The sequence below is a fragment of the Chinchilla lanigera genome, unplaced genomic scaffold, assembly GCF_000276665.1.
Source record: "Chinchilla lanigera isolate Chin_1 unplaced genomic scaffold, ChiLan1.0 scaffold00047, whole genome shotgun sequence".
Taxonomy (NCBI): domain Eukaryota; kingdom Metazoa; phylum Chordata; class Mammalia; order Rodentia; family Chinchillidae; genus Chinchilla; species Chinchilla lanigera.
Window position 1 is genome coordinate 2,637,117 of NW_004955448.1, and position 18,307 is coordinate 2,655,423.

Genomic DNA, 18,307 nt, shown 5'->3' on the forward strand with positions numbered 1-18,307 from the left:
TATATATAAAATGTGTGTATGTGTGTGTGTGTGTGTGTGTGTGTGTGGTTTTAGGAAATAAACCCAGGCAGTTGCACAAGCTAGGCAAATATTCTACCAATGAACTACATCTCTAGCCCTCTTGATGTTACTTTCCACCAAAATAAATGGTATCCTGATTTCTATTAGCACAATTTATTTTCACAACTTGATCTTTACATAAATGAAATTATACAGTATATACATTTTTGTGGTTGGCTTCTCTAGTTCACTATGTTTGTGAAATTGACTCAAATGCTTATGTTGCAGTAGTTTGTTAATTTTCATTTAAGCACAGTATGACATTGTACATTAAGCACAGAATGATGTGAAATATATTGTCATTTATTCATGCATTTATTCAATCACTGATGTGGTTTGCGATCATCCATTCCTCTCAGTCTCTGTTTCTGTCATCTCATTGTGGATAGAACTTGAAGTACAATGTTGAATAGATGATAATAATGAATAACTTTTTCTCATCCATTTTCAAATTCAGGGAGAATTCTTTCAACATATCACATTTAAGTATAAATTTTGCTTTTACTAGTTTAAGGAAATTTTCTTCTTTAGTTAATTTACATTTTTGGTAAATATTCTTATTGTAGAAAATACCTTGTATTTCTAGTTAGCTTAGCGTTTTATTTCCTTATCCCCACTGTCTTACATTCTATAAAATATTTTCTGCATTTATCAAGATGGATAGTAATGTTCCTTAACTTATTCCTTTTATATGTTATTGATCTCTTCAAACAATCAACTTTTTATCTCAATTTTATAGTTCATTTTTTGTCCTTTTCTTTTTTAAATATCCTTATTATTTTTCTTGCTTTTTTCTTTCTAACTCTTTCTTGGATTCAATTAGGTATCTTTTTCTAACTTCTAGAAATGCAGAGCTAAACAAATGACTTTCCAGATTTTCCTTTTTCATAGTATATACATTTAAATTATGTTTCTTTTTAAGTACAGTAGGAACTAAGTGATGTCTCAAATGTTACATTTTCATTATAATTTAGTTCAAAGTGTGTTAATATGTATTTCTGCCATTTTGAGTTGTTAATTATTTTCAAGTATTTGCTTAACTTCCAGACATCTGAGGCCTTTATATTAATCTTTTAGTTATTTTTTATTATTCAATTATGATCAAGTAATATATTTGGATTTTTAGAGCCCTTTTAGATTTGTCAAGTCTGAGCAACAGATGGTATGTTTTCATAAACATGTTCTGTGCACACTTGCCACTGTTGTATATTCTGTCATTTTATGCTGCACTTTAACAAAACAAATATTTCCTTTTAGTTGTATTGCTTAGATTATCAGTAGCCTTACAAATATTATAGGTGCTTATCAATTGTTGAAATGGGTTAAATGCACTTAAATTGTGAATTTGTATATCCTTTTAAAAAAAATCAGTCAATTTTTATGTCACGTATCACAAGTACATAATTAAGTCCACACACACTTAGATACATCTTCTAGGTGGATGGATCCTTTTATTTTTATGAAAGATTTCTTTTCATCTGTAAGAGTGTTTCTTGCATTGAAGCAGATTTTATCACATGTTGTTATAGCAAAATCAATCTTTTTACAAAATATTTTCAGTACATATGTATGTGTTATTTTGTGTAGTGTTTCCCGTATTCAACATACAATTAAGTTTTTTGAAATTTTTTCTTGGCAAGATTGACAATTTTTATCTTTTAACTGGAGTAGATTTACATTTTAATGTAGTTGCTCATGTATAAGTGTTTATAGCCACAGTATTATTAATGTTTGCATTTTGTCGCATTTGTCTTATGTTGCTTGTTCTCTCTCTCATGTTTTCTCTTGGATCGCCAAGCTTCTTAGACCACATTTTCTAGAACTTGTGCCTGAGATGGGGCTATGGGTACATATGTCTTAACAAGGAACATGTTTAGAATAAAGGGATAAAGGGAAGTAGGACAAGGCTGGGCAAAGAGCTGAGTTAAGGTGTGGGCTCGCGGAGGCGAGCTTTAGCTTGTCCTTCCCACGGAAGCCTAGAGCATAAATTGTACCACAAGATTGGCTTAACCCTTTGGCAAGGATGTAGTCTTTTTTGGCCTCGTGTTAGTCATTCAGCACCTTTGATTGACTGCTGGGGTTAGGAACAGAACTTCCTGGTGAAGCTAGTCCCCTATGATTAAGGGCAACTCTCCAGAAGAGAAAATAAGAGCTGTTAGCAGCTAACAGTTAGAGCAGCTGAGGCACAAGAGCAGGAGCCAGCTAAACGGCCTCTGGGTGAAGCGTTATCTGTTTAACGTATCTAGTAATTTTCAGAATTTCATTCTTTCATGCAAACTTGGCAATTGAATATTCTTTTACTTCTAGTACTTTTAGTGATATAAAGAGTGTAAGCTACCTCTTTAGCCTATGGAGTCTAATACTGTGTGTCCAGTATGGAAGGTGCTAGCCACACGTGCTTACTGGCACTTGAAATACAGCTAGTTTGAACTGAGATTTTCTGTCAGTATAAAACACTTAATTTGAAGATCTAGTACAAAGACATGTAAACAACCTCATTAATCATTTTTACATTAGTTACATGTTGAAATTATAATATTGGTTAAATAAAATATATTATATTGACCTCACCTATTTAATTTTACTTTTTCTGATATAACTGATAGAAAATTTAAAATTACAAGTCTGACTTGCATTATATTTCAAAGGACAACATTGTCTATCATAAACTGGTACTTTTGCTATTTCTCAATCAATTCCACAACTTTACAGTTTCTCCTATGTTTTGTCATTTGTGTTTGTTGCATGTATTTTAAATTTTAATGTATAGCTCAGTATTCTTTATTCAAATGCTTGGGAACAAAAGCATTTTAGATTTTGAATTTTGTTTTCAAATTTTGGTATATTTGCACATACAAAATGAGAAGTGTTGAGGCTTAACAAATCTAAAGAAAAAAATTTATTTTTCTTATATAGCTTATACACATAGCCTGAAGGTAATTTTATAGCATGTGTTAAGTAATCATGTGTATGAAACACAGTGCTAGTACTCAAAAAGTTTGGAATTTGGAGTACTTTAGATTTCAGATATTTGAATTATAGATACTCAACCTATATGGAAAAGCTCATTCATACAATTGCCATCTTTATATGGCCAGTTACCATTTATACTTGTGCGCATTTTTGTTTACCTTTCCATTGGTCTCCATTCCTTTCTGCTTTTTCTTATTCTCTCTGGGACTATTTTTCTTTTGCCTGAGAGAGTGTGTTGTAGTGCTATAACAGGATACCACACACGAGGGGGATTATCAACACTAGTCTATTTAGGCCCTGTTCTGGAAGCTGGGAAGTCCAAGATTGAGGACTGCATCTAGTGATAGCCTTTTTGCTGTGTTATTGCAGGGCAGAAGGGGCTTGCAAGCCTGCAAACAGAGAGAAAAATCAGGCTGAACTCATTCTTTCTATCAGGACCCAATTCCCCCCATAACAATGCACTACCCATGACCAAATCAGTCTTAAATGTTCTGGTTCTATCTTTTAGTACTGTCAAACTAGTAATTAAATTTCAACACTAATTTTGGAGAAGATGTTAAAGCCATAGCAACTACCTTTAGTATTTATTTTAGGTCTTTCGAAAAAGTCAACAATTTTTTCATCTGAAATAACTTATATTTTTTCTAAATAAGGAATCTAAAGGCTCCTGTCTTAGATTTGTTTTTATGTCCTACATGAGGGAGAAGGCAGAAATGGTAATTAAATCCTGTGTGCTTTGATAAATTCATAAATCTTTACACATTTTAGAAAATGATAATGTCAGTTTAAATACCATTGGTAAGACAAGAAATTATTAAATAAAGCAATAAGTCAGTATTATGGGCGTTTTAGAGATTAAAGGTTGTTTTTATAATAATAACCGTATCTGAATTACAGCTATCTTATGAAATTATTTATGTGGAATTAACTTTTGCATAAACAACATGGAAATTATGATACAAAATAGCTGCTGCTTTTTGTAGCTCACATGAAAGAGAATTTTTCTTTTCTTTTTTTGAACCTTGCTGGTGTTTATTCAGAAATATTAGAAAGGTCTACAGTTTGAATATTAAGTATTATTATCATTTTATTGAGTTCCAAGATATATCAATTATTGTCTGAGGAAATGAAATTTGACAATAAGACAAAGAAAATCATTATAGTATTATATCCAGATAATAAGCAACAAATAATTAGGTCAAGATCATGAACTGGTTAGGACTATGATCTTGAGGATACACTTGGTATCATTAATCCGGGTAAAGTTGTTTTCCAGGTGTTCTTCATCTCCTCCTGAGGTTGTCACGTTTGCTTATGACATGTGTAACTGCTCCAGATGGAGCTAAGTTGGCACTGACAGTTTCATTATGGAGAGATACAAAATCCCTGGATCCTCTGATAACACCATGGAAGTTCTTAATATCACATAAAGCCTGCACTCAATGTTAGACAAGTGTCCAAATTGACACTTTATATTATAGTATTTCAGTAGGAAAAACAGTAGAAGGAATTTGTTCTAATGATGTTGACATAGAAAAAAACATGGGAATTTATTCATTCACTTAACATCATGTAGCCTCTCTAGACACTAGACTTTAGGAAGATAAATAGAGCACAGTTCCTGCACTCACAGAGCTCCAGACCCATGCTGAGGTTCTGAATCAGAGTGTCAGGTCAGAATTTTCTCCTAAGACACAAATGCAGTGCTGAATTTTCCTCTAAAATTCATGCTACTTGGTTTTCTTGGATTAACATCATCCTGTGCTATCAATTAGTATGTAAATTTGCACGAGCATGTGTCAGTCTGCTGTGAATGTGCAATTTTATGTCTGAATTGAAGTAAGGTGGTGTTTTGATTTGTTTAAAATGAGCTCACTGTCATAATTTCAGTGCTTACATGGGTAATTTATTTTGTGGGAATTGAATCCAATTTTCCCAGGTTTTATTGCTTGCATAGTATTGCAGATCTGTTTTTAAACTGACATTTTGTGGATTATTTTTTTATTGACATTGGCCAAAACTCCTACAGTAGAATTTTGTCCAAAAAAATTTTCACCCTTTAAAGATGTAAGGTGAAAATTGCCAGAAAACACTAAATGCATTATAGTATGGTATAAAGTAGGCAACTAGTTAATGTAAAATAGCTTTTGAGGTTCTAAAATTTAAAAATTTGGGGCATCATATCACAATGTATCAACCGTTGTCAGCATTTCAGGTACGTGCGTTGTAAGGGACAGGTAAGCGAAAGGGAGCTCTGTGCACATAAACTGTGTTCTATGATCTTTGGATTCCCTTCTCACGGTGCTTCTGATCATGATGGCGCTTTCTGAGTCTCCGTAAATGTCACAGGGGAACATTGATAGGAGTGCTCTCTCCAGTGTACCTTAGCCCCAGATGTTTGCTGACACAGTTGGTACTTTCTCTTAATTTTTTCTGCATATTGCAAAATTCCTGTGACATCTTGGGAGCTACTTGATAAACTTTTGCTATGAAGTTCTGTTAGTTTATGATACTTTTGGCTTTTGCAGAGTGAGAGGTCACTTAAAAGCTGAGAAAGACCTGTTTTCCATGAATGGAGCCAAATGGGTACTGGTGGTAGAAACGTACTGTGTTCCCACGACCATTCTGCGAAAGGCAATGAGTTCACTTTTATTGAGTGCAGATGTGCTGCTTCTGACTTTCCGTCTGAAGATGTCTTGACAGGAGCCTTACACACATACATACCTCGATGTGCAACATTAATATACTTAAGCCCGCTGACCACAGAGCCTTGTGTCTCCATGGAGACAATCTTGCTTCTAGAAGTGGCAGAGATACCAATGAAATCCATGGTAAATCCTTCCGTAGTAGAAATCTTCCCTGTTCCTTTAGCCACAGGAGAAGGACTGGTAACTTCATTTGTCTGATACTTCAGGAAGTGGAGTGTGCTCTCGTTATTGCACAGTCTTGGAAATGTTATAAATTTGTTCACCTTTTCATGTAATGCCAATTGAAAAGAAGGGTTTTTGATGGGAAAATCACTGTGTAAGCCATTGCCAAAGGTAAGGCAAACAAACTCTAAACGGCTCTAGGGTGATTTGAACTTCTTGTTAAAGTAAATGCGAAAGAGACATAAAAAGAGTTAAGATGAGTTCTGTACGTGTCCAAACTCCCTGATGAATTATGTATGGAAAACATGTTGAATTAAAATAGAAGTCAAAAATGTAAATGACTTATACTTGATCCTAATAGTTCTTTTATTAATTAACTTGAAGGTAGGATTTCTTTTTGATAGTAAAGAGTGTCCTGATTTCAAGTTTCTAATGCATTGCTTGAAAACTTCTGATGCATTTTTTATTTTAAAGATGAAGAATGAATGAAAACATATTAACAAACACATACATGTAAAAAGAATGAAAACATATTAACAAACACATACATGTAAAAAGTAACACAAAAACAATACAAACAATACAGAATTTCAAACAAGGTGATAGGAAATTAACATTAGTTGCTGTATTACGTACTGATATCTTCAAATTGGTTACTCAGATAAACAAATATAGACATGTAAGATTGATCAAACGCTTAATCACTAACTGTTCTTTTCAACAGAGCAATAGAAGTCAGTAGTACAGCTATGTTGCTGTCCTGCCTATATTGTTTTCAGTGGTGGACAACTGTTGTGCTTTGAATGAAAAGTGTATAATTTTTAAAAATAAATGACTAAAAATATTAGACAGTGACTTGGTTAAAGAGGATAGGTGACAAGTTGGTAGTTTTGTTTTTTAAGGAAGCAAGAAGAGATTGTAAAATAAATTAGCTAACTTTCTAGTGTAGCCATGGTCACAAAGGAGAACCACGGAAACATTTTGAGGAATGAAAGCACTGTCGGAACTGTCCTTAAGGGAAACCACCGTAAGATGATATTCAGTGGAGCAAATATTTTATGTGTTCCATAATTAATACCTACAGAGAGATAACATGGGGAAAAGTAAGTTTTCCAGGTCCCACAGGGGGAAGGGGCAAACCGTGTAAGAATGGAAGCTGTATTCCTATGCACAATATTAGGAAAACAGAGCAGAGTTGATTTAGATTTTGCTCCAAGGAGCGAGAGAGATTTAGATATACACAAACAGAAGTAGAAGCAGGGAAATGCATGCAAAGTGTGTGTGTGACAGAGGGAATAGATCCATTTGGCTAAATGGTATTTTCTTGTAAAAAAAAGTAGCCATAGAGGATCACTGAGTGTATTGGGGTTATATTTGGATTCAACTGCTGAGCTACTTAGTTCTGATTTGTGTTAAGGTCCGTGGAGAGTTTCTGAAGGTTTTGAGTAGAGTCACAGTGCACACAGTGTAGAACAATTAGAACATTAAGGATGGACTAGACAGAGGAGGCAACTGGAGAAAGTGAGATAGAGACGGGCTGTAGTCAGAAGGATGTGAGACTAAAAATAATCTCCTTTGTGATGGCCATTCAGTGCAGTTAAAGTCCACAATGAAAATGTACATTTCCCAGCCTAAAATTGAGAGGACATTCCACTAAAGCAAAAATACATATTGGCATATATATCTACCAGGAAATATACAATATTTCAATAAAATTTTCACAAGTCATTTATGCAATAAAAGAGGAATGAGAAAACATTAATTTGTCCCCCTTAAATGGGCACAATGATTTCAATAAAAGTAAAAATAAAAGAGACAAAACTATTGAAACTGTTGTGTTTTGATATTGAAAATTTTTTTAAAAAACTGATACTAAAGATAGTCCCCTCACTAGTGCTTATTACTAGTTAAAGGGCAGCTGCTCAAAGTTATAAGGAAGAAAAGAAGAGACACGTGACTCACATCTGGATTAGAAGAATGCAAAGGCAGAAGTGCTAAATTCCAGGGAGACACAGTATTGTAAGCAGATGGGACAGATCATATTTAGCTATTCAGAGAAGCCTGTTGGAGAAATCGCACTTGATCCCAGCCCGTGAGCATTCAGAAGACAGGCCATGGAGGCCTAGAGAGAGGAAGAATTTTGCTATGCATCTTAAGTTTTTATTTTCCATTTTCATGAAGCACAAAAGTTCTAGAAATATTTTTTGCTGAGAAAATAAGCATGTTCATCTTTTTTGGCTTGTATAAATATGTCATTCATGTTTCATTGCACTGGTAACATTGCTTTAATAAAGATAAAAATTTTAGTAAATTTTTAGCAGTTTTTACCCCAAGAAAAGGAGTTAAAATATAAGAAAAGGGAACGTCATGTCTTCTAAAGTATTACCAAGGTACCATAGTTAAGAGCCTGAACTCTGGAGACAAAACACTGGGTTCAAACCTTAGCTTAGTTAAGAATGATGATCCACACAAAAGCAAATAAAAATTTCAGGCACCAAAATTCAAAACTATTTTATTTCCCTGAGTGCTTTAAGTCCATCTCTTACAATACACAGTGCGTTGAATTATGAAAGCTCATATTAGACACAACCATATCCGTTTGTTTCTAAGTGTGCATGTTATTTGTGCATTGTCTGTACTCCAACTGGTCACTTAGCAGTAAGTCTTGAGTTATCTGTCTCCATAAATGTTTACCTTTTGTCCAAAAGTGCTCACTTGGGTATTTACAAGTACTTAACTATAATTTATCATTACCATTTATTTTTAGTACTAATGCCAATGATATCATTCATTTATATTTAATTATATATTAATACAATAATACCTCAGTTAAATTTTTCATTTTGCAAACAATTTAGTCCACAAACGTGGAAAAATTTTTATTCCATTTGCAAACTCTGCATCAGGTGACAAACGTGACTGCGGCCATCTTCCCCATGCAAACATAAGTGCAGTCATAGTCTCCCCAAATCACAGAACAAATTAAGTTCCCAAAAAAGGTACCACTGTATTTTATGTTGTAATGTAATACTTCTGTTGTGCATTGCAGTGGATATACTAAATGTGTCCATCTGGTTGACGACCTTACCTGCGGCCTATTTTGGGTGACTTATTTTTGTTTAGTTTTTATTTTGGGGAAAAGATGTTATGCAACTTTGGGAAGACAGAACTTTTCTGTGGTTTCGTTTTCCTAGCTGTAAGAAGGGGCTAGAGTCACACTTACTTTGTGAGTTGTACTGAGATTACATTATGCTCAGGGAACAATTTTTCCCTACAGTACTTACAAACTAATAAATGAGATCATTACTACTTCCTGGATGCTCATACCACGCAGGAGACTCCTGGGCCAGACACAAAGGACCTTTTCAGTGATGGTACAACAGGTAATACGAGTATCAGATTCACTGCAGTTCCTTTGTCCTCCAAGTCCTGAGGTGGGAGAACAGTATTATTCACTGAATGCAAGTGGACGCTGCACACACTGCGGGTCTGCACTGCAGTGAAGGGACCTTGGGCTTTGGGCATCTATCTTTTTTTCTTAATAGAAGAAAAGAAGTAGTTCTGCTCTTCGTTTAAATGAGCCTCTATAAGATGGGTTGGTTGCTGCAAATACAAACCTGAGAACTGGTTTGCGTTGAGAAAGATCTCGCAATGTTGGTGTACCTAGGGAGATCCATGGGAACGTGGGGACTGCCTCTCCCCTGTTAACATAAAATACATACAAATGCTGTGCGTGTATGGGAACACTGTAACCTTTACTGAAGACTGGTCTATGTATTCTTAGAAGGAGAGTTTTGAAGTCATGAGTATCAGAACTAAATTTCAAGGTTCAGTTACTGCCATATTTTGTATATATTTAAATAAAAAGAATTACAGAGAAATATGTTTCCTATCATATTTCTCAGACATATACTTGGAAAACCTTGACTTTGGTTTTGAGCAGTAGCACTTCTTTACACTCATTATTTACTTTGACAGGAGTTTAAACATTCTATTAATAAAATGTGACAATTAGAATGTGAAAAATGATTCTGATTCATCTTACCATGGATTTCTGTGAGAGTAGAGGTTCCCGCTGCCATTATGTACAGCACATTATGTCTGCGCTTTTTGGTTTTTTTTTTGGCGATGACTATGTTATGCAAGATTTTATTTTATTTCTTATTTTTTGTCACAGGAGAGTGGCTGCCACAGTCACTGTTTGCTCCTGAGTTTCGTTCGTCCAGGAATGATTCACATGGCTTCCACCAGTTGGCCCCTCATCCGTGGTGAACACCTGAGTGAGGGACGGACGGACGAGCACACCTCTGGCAATAGCAGGGGACAGACATGTTTTCCCCATGACTGGGGACTGAACCCAGAGGTCTCACACTGAGCTACATCCCCAGCCCTTTTTATGACTTAGTTTTGGGATGAGGTTTTGTTAAGTTGCCAAGGCTGGCCTTGATCTTGCCATCCCCCAGCCTTAGCCTCCCAAGTGGTGTCCTACCATGCCTGGTCTAAACACTTAGGCTTCGTGTCTTTCTTTTTTTTTTTTTGGTACCAGGAATCGAATTCAGGACCTTGCATTTACCAGGCATGTACTTGTGCTGCTGAACTAGATCTCCGGCCTGAGCATATCCTGATTCCACTATTTACCCAGCTGTGGGTTGTTCAGTGCATCCTTTTGCCTCTTTGGTTCTGTTTTCTTCTCCTTCTTCTCCTTGTTCTTCTTCTCCTACTCCTTCTTCTTTTACAGCATCTGCTTTAAAATCCCAACTTTATAGAATTGTGGAGCTGAGACAAAGTCCTGCATAGAAAATGTGCTCAGGGGACTGGCACATAGAGAGTGCTCGGTAAAATCCCATTCTCATCCCATTCCAATTTGTGACTGTCAAGTGAATGACACAGAGGACGTTCCTGCCATGGTGCAGATTGGAAGCCTATCGTGTAAATCCTTAGGTATTTGTGTATCTTGCTCTAAGTCTGTTTCCCTAGTAAGCTCTGACTGGTACAGATAATAATAAAAATAAATAAACATCGTCTGCACAACAAGAGAAATAATCAGTGAAATGAGAAGGCAGCTTGCAAACTGGACGGAACTACTAGCAAACACTATCACTGTTAAAGGATTAATGTCTAAAGTAATTAAGGAGCTTATAATACTCAAAAGCAAACAAAACAAGCAAAAACACAAAAGGCATATAACCTGATTAAGGAACTGGCAAAAGATTTAAATAGATTATGCCTATAAGAAAGGCATAAAAGTGATCATTGGGTTTATGAAGAGACAGCTGATATCTTTCATCATCAAGGAAATGTAAATTAAACCTACAAAGAGATATCATCTTGCATCTATATAGGGTGACTGTTATTAAAAAAAGACAGGAGATAAAAGTAGGGGCAAGGATCTGGAGAAAAACCTTCGGTCACTGTAGATAAGGAGTATAAACTGATGTAGTCATTATACAAAGTGGTAGAGATTTTCCTCAAAAAATTCAGAAGAGAAATACCATACAACCTAGCAGTCCTTCTTCTGGATATACAGCATACCAGAAGAAATGAAATTGGCATTTAGGAGTGACATCTGCATTGCTGTGTTTTTGTAGCATTATTCAAAATAGTCAAGATATGAAAACAACCTAAGTGGTCCCTAATGGATAAATGAATAAAGCAATTTTGGTATTCATATACAATGGAAAATTATTAAGATTTAAAAAGAGGAGACGCTACCATTGACAATAATATAGATGAATCTGAAAGACATTATGCTGGTGAAATAAGCCATACACAGAGAGAAAAGTACTGAAAGATCTCACTCATATAGAATCTTTGAGTCAACTGGATATAAACAAATAAGAGGGTGGTTAGTAGAGGAAAAGGAAGAACTGGAAAAGCAGGTCACAGTGTATAAAGTTGTAGTTATGTAAGAGGAGTAACTTTAAAGATCTGATGTACAACACAGTAATTAAAATGTATGATATATTGCATAGTGGGAATTCACAAAGAATAATTTTAGATGCTCTTATTATAAGAAAAAAAGATAACTCGGTGGAAATAAAGGGTATCATCCATCACTAAGATAGCTTCACTAAAGCAAGCATCTCACTAAGTGCTGGAAAATATCATATTACACTTTTTTTTTTGGCACTGGGAATTGAACTCACGACCTCACACTTGCCAGGCAGGTGCTATGCCACTGAGCTATATCCTCGGCCCTACACACTTTTTTTTTTTTTTTTTTGGTTTTTCTCCGGTACCGGGAACCGAACTCAAGACCTTGCGCTTGCCAGGCAAACGCTTTTGCCGCTGAGCTAAATCCCCGACCCCTAGCCCTACACACTTTAAATATATACAATTTAAAGCTACAAAAAACAAACAAGGTTAAATCCATGGTTGAATGAGTTTAACTCAGTGCCTTATACTTTCTTTCAGGTTTCTTCTTAGTGCCATTCTGTTTTAATTCGCTGAGCCAAGAGTGGCATTTAGTTTGCTACTGTCAGTTCTAAAAACTAGCATCATAAAGCAATATACAGGATGAAGTTTTTATAGGAGTGGGTATCTCACTGAATATCCTTTACTGGACACTTAGGAGCCCCTGTGTGAGATGCTTCTTATGAAGTTTATTTGTTATTATAGGCACTGGACATAATGTATTTTTAAAAACTTATTTGCACTATTGACAGACTACACTGTAAAACAAAGGCAAAATGACAAACCAAACCTGCTTCTGCAGTTTCTCTCCCTCTCAAGAATTAGGTCATTGAGAATCAGGCACTAAACTAAATGAAAAGGACACATCAGCTGAATCTGCGCCACGGCATGCAAGCCAGAGCAAGAGTGGGAGTTGGAACCACAAGTCGATTTTGAAACCATATGAAAAGATTAGTATGTCTTTTTAAAAATTTGTTTTAAAAATAAAAGAAGGAAAACATATTAATGAAAAGACATCCTTTTACAAAATAGCGTAAGAACAATACAAACAATACAGAGTTACAGACAAAGTGGTAGGAAATCAGCAATGGTTGTTGTATCATGTATTGATATCTTCAAAGTGGTTTCTCAGGAAAACAAATAGAGAAATGCAAGACTGATCAAATAAGTAATCATTAACTGTTCCTTTCAGTAAAGCGATGGAGGTCAGTAGTACAGCTATGTTAGCTATCCTGTATATACATACTTACATAATTTCCCCTTCTTTCTTTTCTCTTTTCCCTCACCCCAGTTGCTCTTTACTTTTGAGCACTTTCCTTTCATTTCACAATGTCTATCATACCTCCTAATTTTTATTCACTCTTTTTAGGTTCTTACACTAGGGAGACAATACGTTGCTTACACATGGTGATCTGGTTTATTTCACTTATGAGTATGGTCTCTAGTTGTGACCATTTACCTATAAAAGCCTCAAATTTATCTTTCTTTATAGCTGAGTAATATTCCATTATACAATGTGAAAAGATTGGTATGAAAAGCTATCGCTGACTGGTGGTGATGGTGCTTGCAAACATATCTTACATAATTTTCATTTATTATGTTTTGTTGAACTGTCTCATAGAATGTGTGTAAATTTATTTTTTATGTAAGTACAAAGTAAGTGCAAAACAAACCCTCAAATCTGTACTATCTGACTGTAAAATCAGCTGATGATCCCCTAGTTTAAATTGGAGATGATGAAAACAACATGGAAAGAAATGGAAATGGATTGGACAAGACCTTAGAGGCATGAGCGGTATAAGAAGACATAAATTAGCTGACATGTGCTGGTAAAACGCAGGGATGTTATAAGTATGTTTTTTTCCATGTAAACAAACACCAAACTGTCTAAATCATTTTCAATCAATTGTAGTGTAATTAAGTCACAATTTAAGATCAATACTATGCATTTTATAAAGGGCTTTATTTCCTTTTCATCAAGTTAGAGGCTTTAAAGTTCATCCCTATTGGGATTCCTTTTTACTGACCTTCAAGTAGTGAAAGACACAATTTCTTACTTTTTTGTACTTACACGTTATACAAAAAAGAAATCTCAAAAATATCAAAATATGTGGAGTGAAAAATGAATTTCAGTTTCAGTCTTGTCCCTCTTAATCTATGTGTTCTTTCCAGAGAAATTGATTTTGCTACTTTCGTGAATCCCATGTCCATGCTTTCCCAAGGTATACTGTGCATCATGTCACTCCATTTCACTCACACAGTAATGCACTCTGCAGACTGTAGTGCATCTTCCTTTCTTTCACCAGGCAATATGATTTGGAGTTGGTTTCGTATCAATTCGTAATAGCCATGTAGTATTGCAGTGTAAGAGTGCTACAGTGAGTAACCATATGTGAACATGGTTATGTGTGTGTTATGGGATTTCTACAGGAAAAACATTCTAGGATTAGAATTTCAGTGGAAGGGATTTATGTATTCTACTCATTGAAAATATTGTCAAATTATTCTCTAAACTAATATTGTCTAAACTACTATTCTGTGAACTAAATTATACCACCACCATGTATCATAGCATATATTGTCCTATGTCTTTAAAGAAATAGTATAGTAGCCAACTTCCATCTTTGTAGTCCTGATAAATGAAAAGAGCAAGGCACTTGATTGCAGTCTTACCGTACATTTCTCTTATTACCTTGAAGCTGAGGGGTTTTCGTGTTTAAAGGCCATTTCCTTTCCTTTGAATTGTCAGTTCATGTTCTTGGCTCATTCTTCCACTAGGCTGATGTTCTGTTTTAAAATTAAAACAGCTCTTGAAAGGATTATGTCAAGAAAAGAAATCTTATTCAAGAAAAATTTTGTAGATGGAAAAAACACCAGACTTTTCTTGTTCAAAGTCTTCAATGACTTTACCAGAAAACAGAGTATTTCCCCATTTGGCCTCATTTGTGTCACATTTAGTGAGAGAGCCAAACAAGTCTATGTGATGTCATCAATTGTTCTGCAACATATATTCCTTCTACTAAATAAATATTGGCCCAAAGTCTACATTTAAAATTTCACAGGTTTTGATCCAAAGTAAAAGAAAAAATAAAAGTCTTTTTATGTAGTTGCTAATTTGTTTCATTTATATTACTAGTTTCTTCTTTTTTTAATTTTAAAAATTAAAAAAACTAACAAAACAATAATGAAGACAAAATCAAAACAACACAAAAACAACAAAAACGCTACATGACCACAAAACAGAATGATAGGAATTAACAGTGGGTGCTATATTACATACTGTTATCTTCAACGAAGTTGCTCAGTCCACTAGACGTAAGAATGTAAGATGATCAAACAGTCAAAGACAATAACAAGTAATAATAAAAAAACAACATTGGAAATGATGCAGAGCTTCACCATACAAGATGGGAGGAGTTCAGCACTGGTTCTTATACTGCATATTGTTGTTTTCACATCAGTCGTCCTGATTACCAGATGCAAAGTTTCTTCTTGTTCATCATCTGTTTGTTTCTTTTTGTAAGAGTTTTGTTTGTTTGTGACTTGTACTCTGGTGACATTGCTAATGTCTGGTAACTTGTACTCTGGCCATTCTTTTAAGATTATGATACACAATGTATTAACTATTCTAATTCTGTAATTATTTTGTTCTGAAGTTGTGTGTTATTTTTTCATAGAAGTAAGAAGAGTGCTGTTTTATATCTTCTTTAATAACATCTACTTGTAGCACACTAAAATTAAAAAAAAAAAGTCCTTTTATGTATCAGAGCCAGTCCTGCGAGGGCTAGAGTAAAGACAGAATAAAAACTAGCCAATTTTAATTTCAGCAGGGCAGCTGAAAATTATTCAAAAATACATTTAAAAGTGGATTTTGGAATTAAAATACATACACAGACACACAAAAACACACTTTTATTTGAGCAAATTTTAAATTCTGTTCTCGTATTACCTTGGAATAATATACCAAATAGAAGGGTTTGCTTTGCCTAAAAATGTTTTAAGCCAGATAAATGATTGCTTACTGACTGTTTTTCCTGGAAACAGTGTCTTTGCTTATGTATAAAATTTTATGAAGTTTGAAAAATATCCAAAAATCCAAAGTAACATTTTCAGAGATATGAATCTCAGCTAAGCAGCTTTGTGATTTTCTCTCTCAGCCATTTGACAATTAGAGAAACCTGTAAATGCACATTCATAGACACAGAACTGATAATGGACAGGCAATGGAAAACTCCAAAATACAAAAACATTGAACTAAATGAGCTCTAAAATTCTATGGTTATATGAACAAGACCATAGGTGAGCTGAATCCAAGATCTGGTACATGTTCCTCTCCAGTGGTAGTTCCCAGTAGTCTTTGAAAGCTTTCTTCCTACGTAGAAGAGGGTACACATGTCCTCACAGTCACTTTTCTGTGGGATGTGGGATTTCAAACACATGTCTTCACTTAAGGCACATTGCTGTAAATCAGATTAAGGCTTTGGTAAGAATCTTCTTGTTTTTATCCGTGGCATTTAATTAGGAATCTTTAAAAGGATAACAAAACTAGAAGAGGTCTAGAGGCATATTTTTATTGTGATTTTTCTTCTCCCATAAGAAAAGGCTTTGTTGTGGCTTCAAAAATCTACAGCATAACACTGGAGTCTAAGAATTAGGAATGGTTATTCTGATGTTTTCCTCATAATGGAACATTTGATATCATTGCCTACATATTGAAGATGTATTAAACTGGATAATTCTTTATCCAATTTAAAATAAAAAATATCTTTTAAGACACCTACAGTAGTTTCTATTTTTACACTAATGTAGAATTTGGACTCAGTCCATTGAGTGATTTCCCGTGCTTAATAACTGCGTGTTGAGTCTAAAGAGCTGAATGTCCCCTTGGCAAAATGCCGCTCTAACTGGCCCAAGGGCATAATGTGTGGCCTTCAGAACACCTTTTAGATCAGCTTAGACAACCATGAAATATATATATTTAAAAATTCCAATTGATTTTGCTTGCTTTATTCCAATGACTGGCTTACCATCTAGACACAAGTTTCATGGTCTGATCTTTTTTCTCCTTTTCATTTCTCACCATCGTCTCTGTCCTTTATCGTGTTTGATCTGCTGCCTGGCCTCTGAGGCTGGTGAGGCAATGTAGCTCCCCCTACCTTCCCGCAGACTCTTGTGCCCCACACACTGCACACCCTGTTGTACCATTTATGCTCTTTATAGTGACCAGGAATCTTTTTGAATGTTTTTGGGAAAAGTCATAAGACAACTGAAGCAAGCAGCATCGTGATTGTCTTCTTGAGAAGAGATGACCATAAAAAAGTTGTAGAGTTTCTGCATTTGATGTTTTTTGGATTTAAACTGTTCTTAGATGTTCAGGTAAGTGTTTAAAAGAAAATTTTCTGTATCAGCATAAAATCACTTGTCTAGCTTGCTTCACTACTGTTTCCTTTCCTTCAATTATTTTATATCTTGTCTCATCACTTGTCTGTTTTAAGCTTTCACTTGTCTTTTTTACTACAGAAAAAAGCTTAGATTTACTTATGAAGACCTGTATGTGGAATTGACCTGGTGCTTCTCTTTTTTGTGTACTTACTGACCTCACAGTTCTATGGGCTGTGGAGACAGGGTGTTGGCTGTGGAACCTGGTTCTTCCTGTTTCATCTGCCTGGCTTTGATAAAATTTCTCAGTCCTTCTCAGAATACTCCCCCTCACTTGAACACATTTATCCCCTTATCCTTGTCACCTTCTGGAGCAGCTATGAAAGTCCTCTTTTGTGAGTGTCTTTACCAGGTGTGATTAAACAAATAGTGAATGCTTCTTCTGAGTGGAATCCAATGGAACCATTCCAATGGAACACATTATGGTGTGTCTTAGTCAGACTTATTCACTGGATCTTACACTGTGTGACTTTTGACTCTTCCCCAAAGTCAAAATGACCATGAAAGAATCATTTTGGAAAGACTGACGACACTGAGGCAGCCACAACTGTGCTGTTAAAGATACTTATGAAAGAGGATTCCCAGAACTGCTCCAGAGAGTAGAAAGAATGACATAATAAGTGTGTTTGAATCAAGGGGAAGGATTCTGAGGGGGTTAGTGGCAAAATGTCTTCAAGTATAATAAAGTTTTAAAATTTAAGCGTTCACTGTATTTTTATAATACCTTACATCTGTAGATTGGGTTGTGTGTGTGTGCGTGCATGTGTGTACTTTATATCATTCTCAAAAATTTGCTTGCTGCCAAAACTTGTTTGGTGAGCTTTGTTCTTAGTTTTCTCTTGGCTCTAGATTTTTAAATAGAGTCAGTTCTTATTATTTACATTATTTTTTGTGCCTGTTAATTTTAAATGTCAACTGGACTGGACAGGAGACTCCTGGAGAGATAATTGATCCATGGGGTGCTGGACCCATCAGCGGACTAGTGTGCTGAGTGTGTGTTTAGGAGGACAGATTGTGTGGGGGAGATGGGTCAACAGGTTGTGCCGGCACTC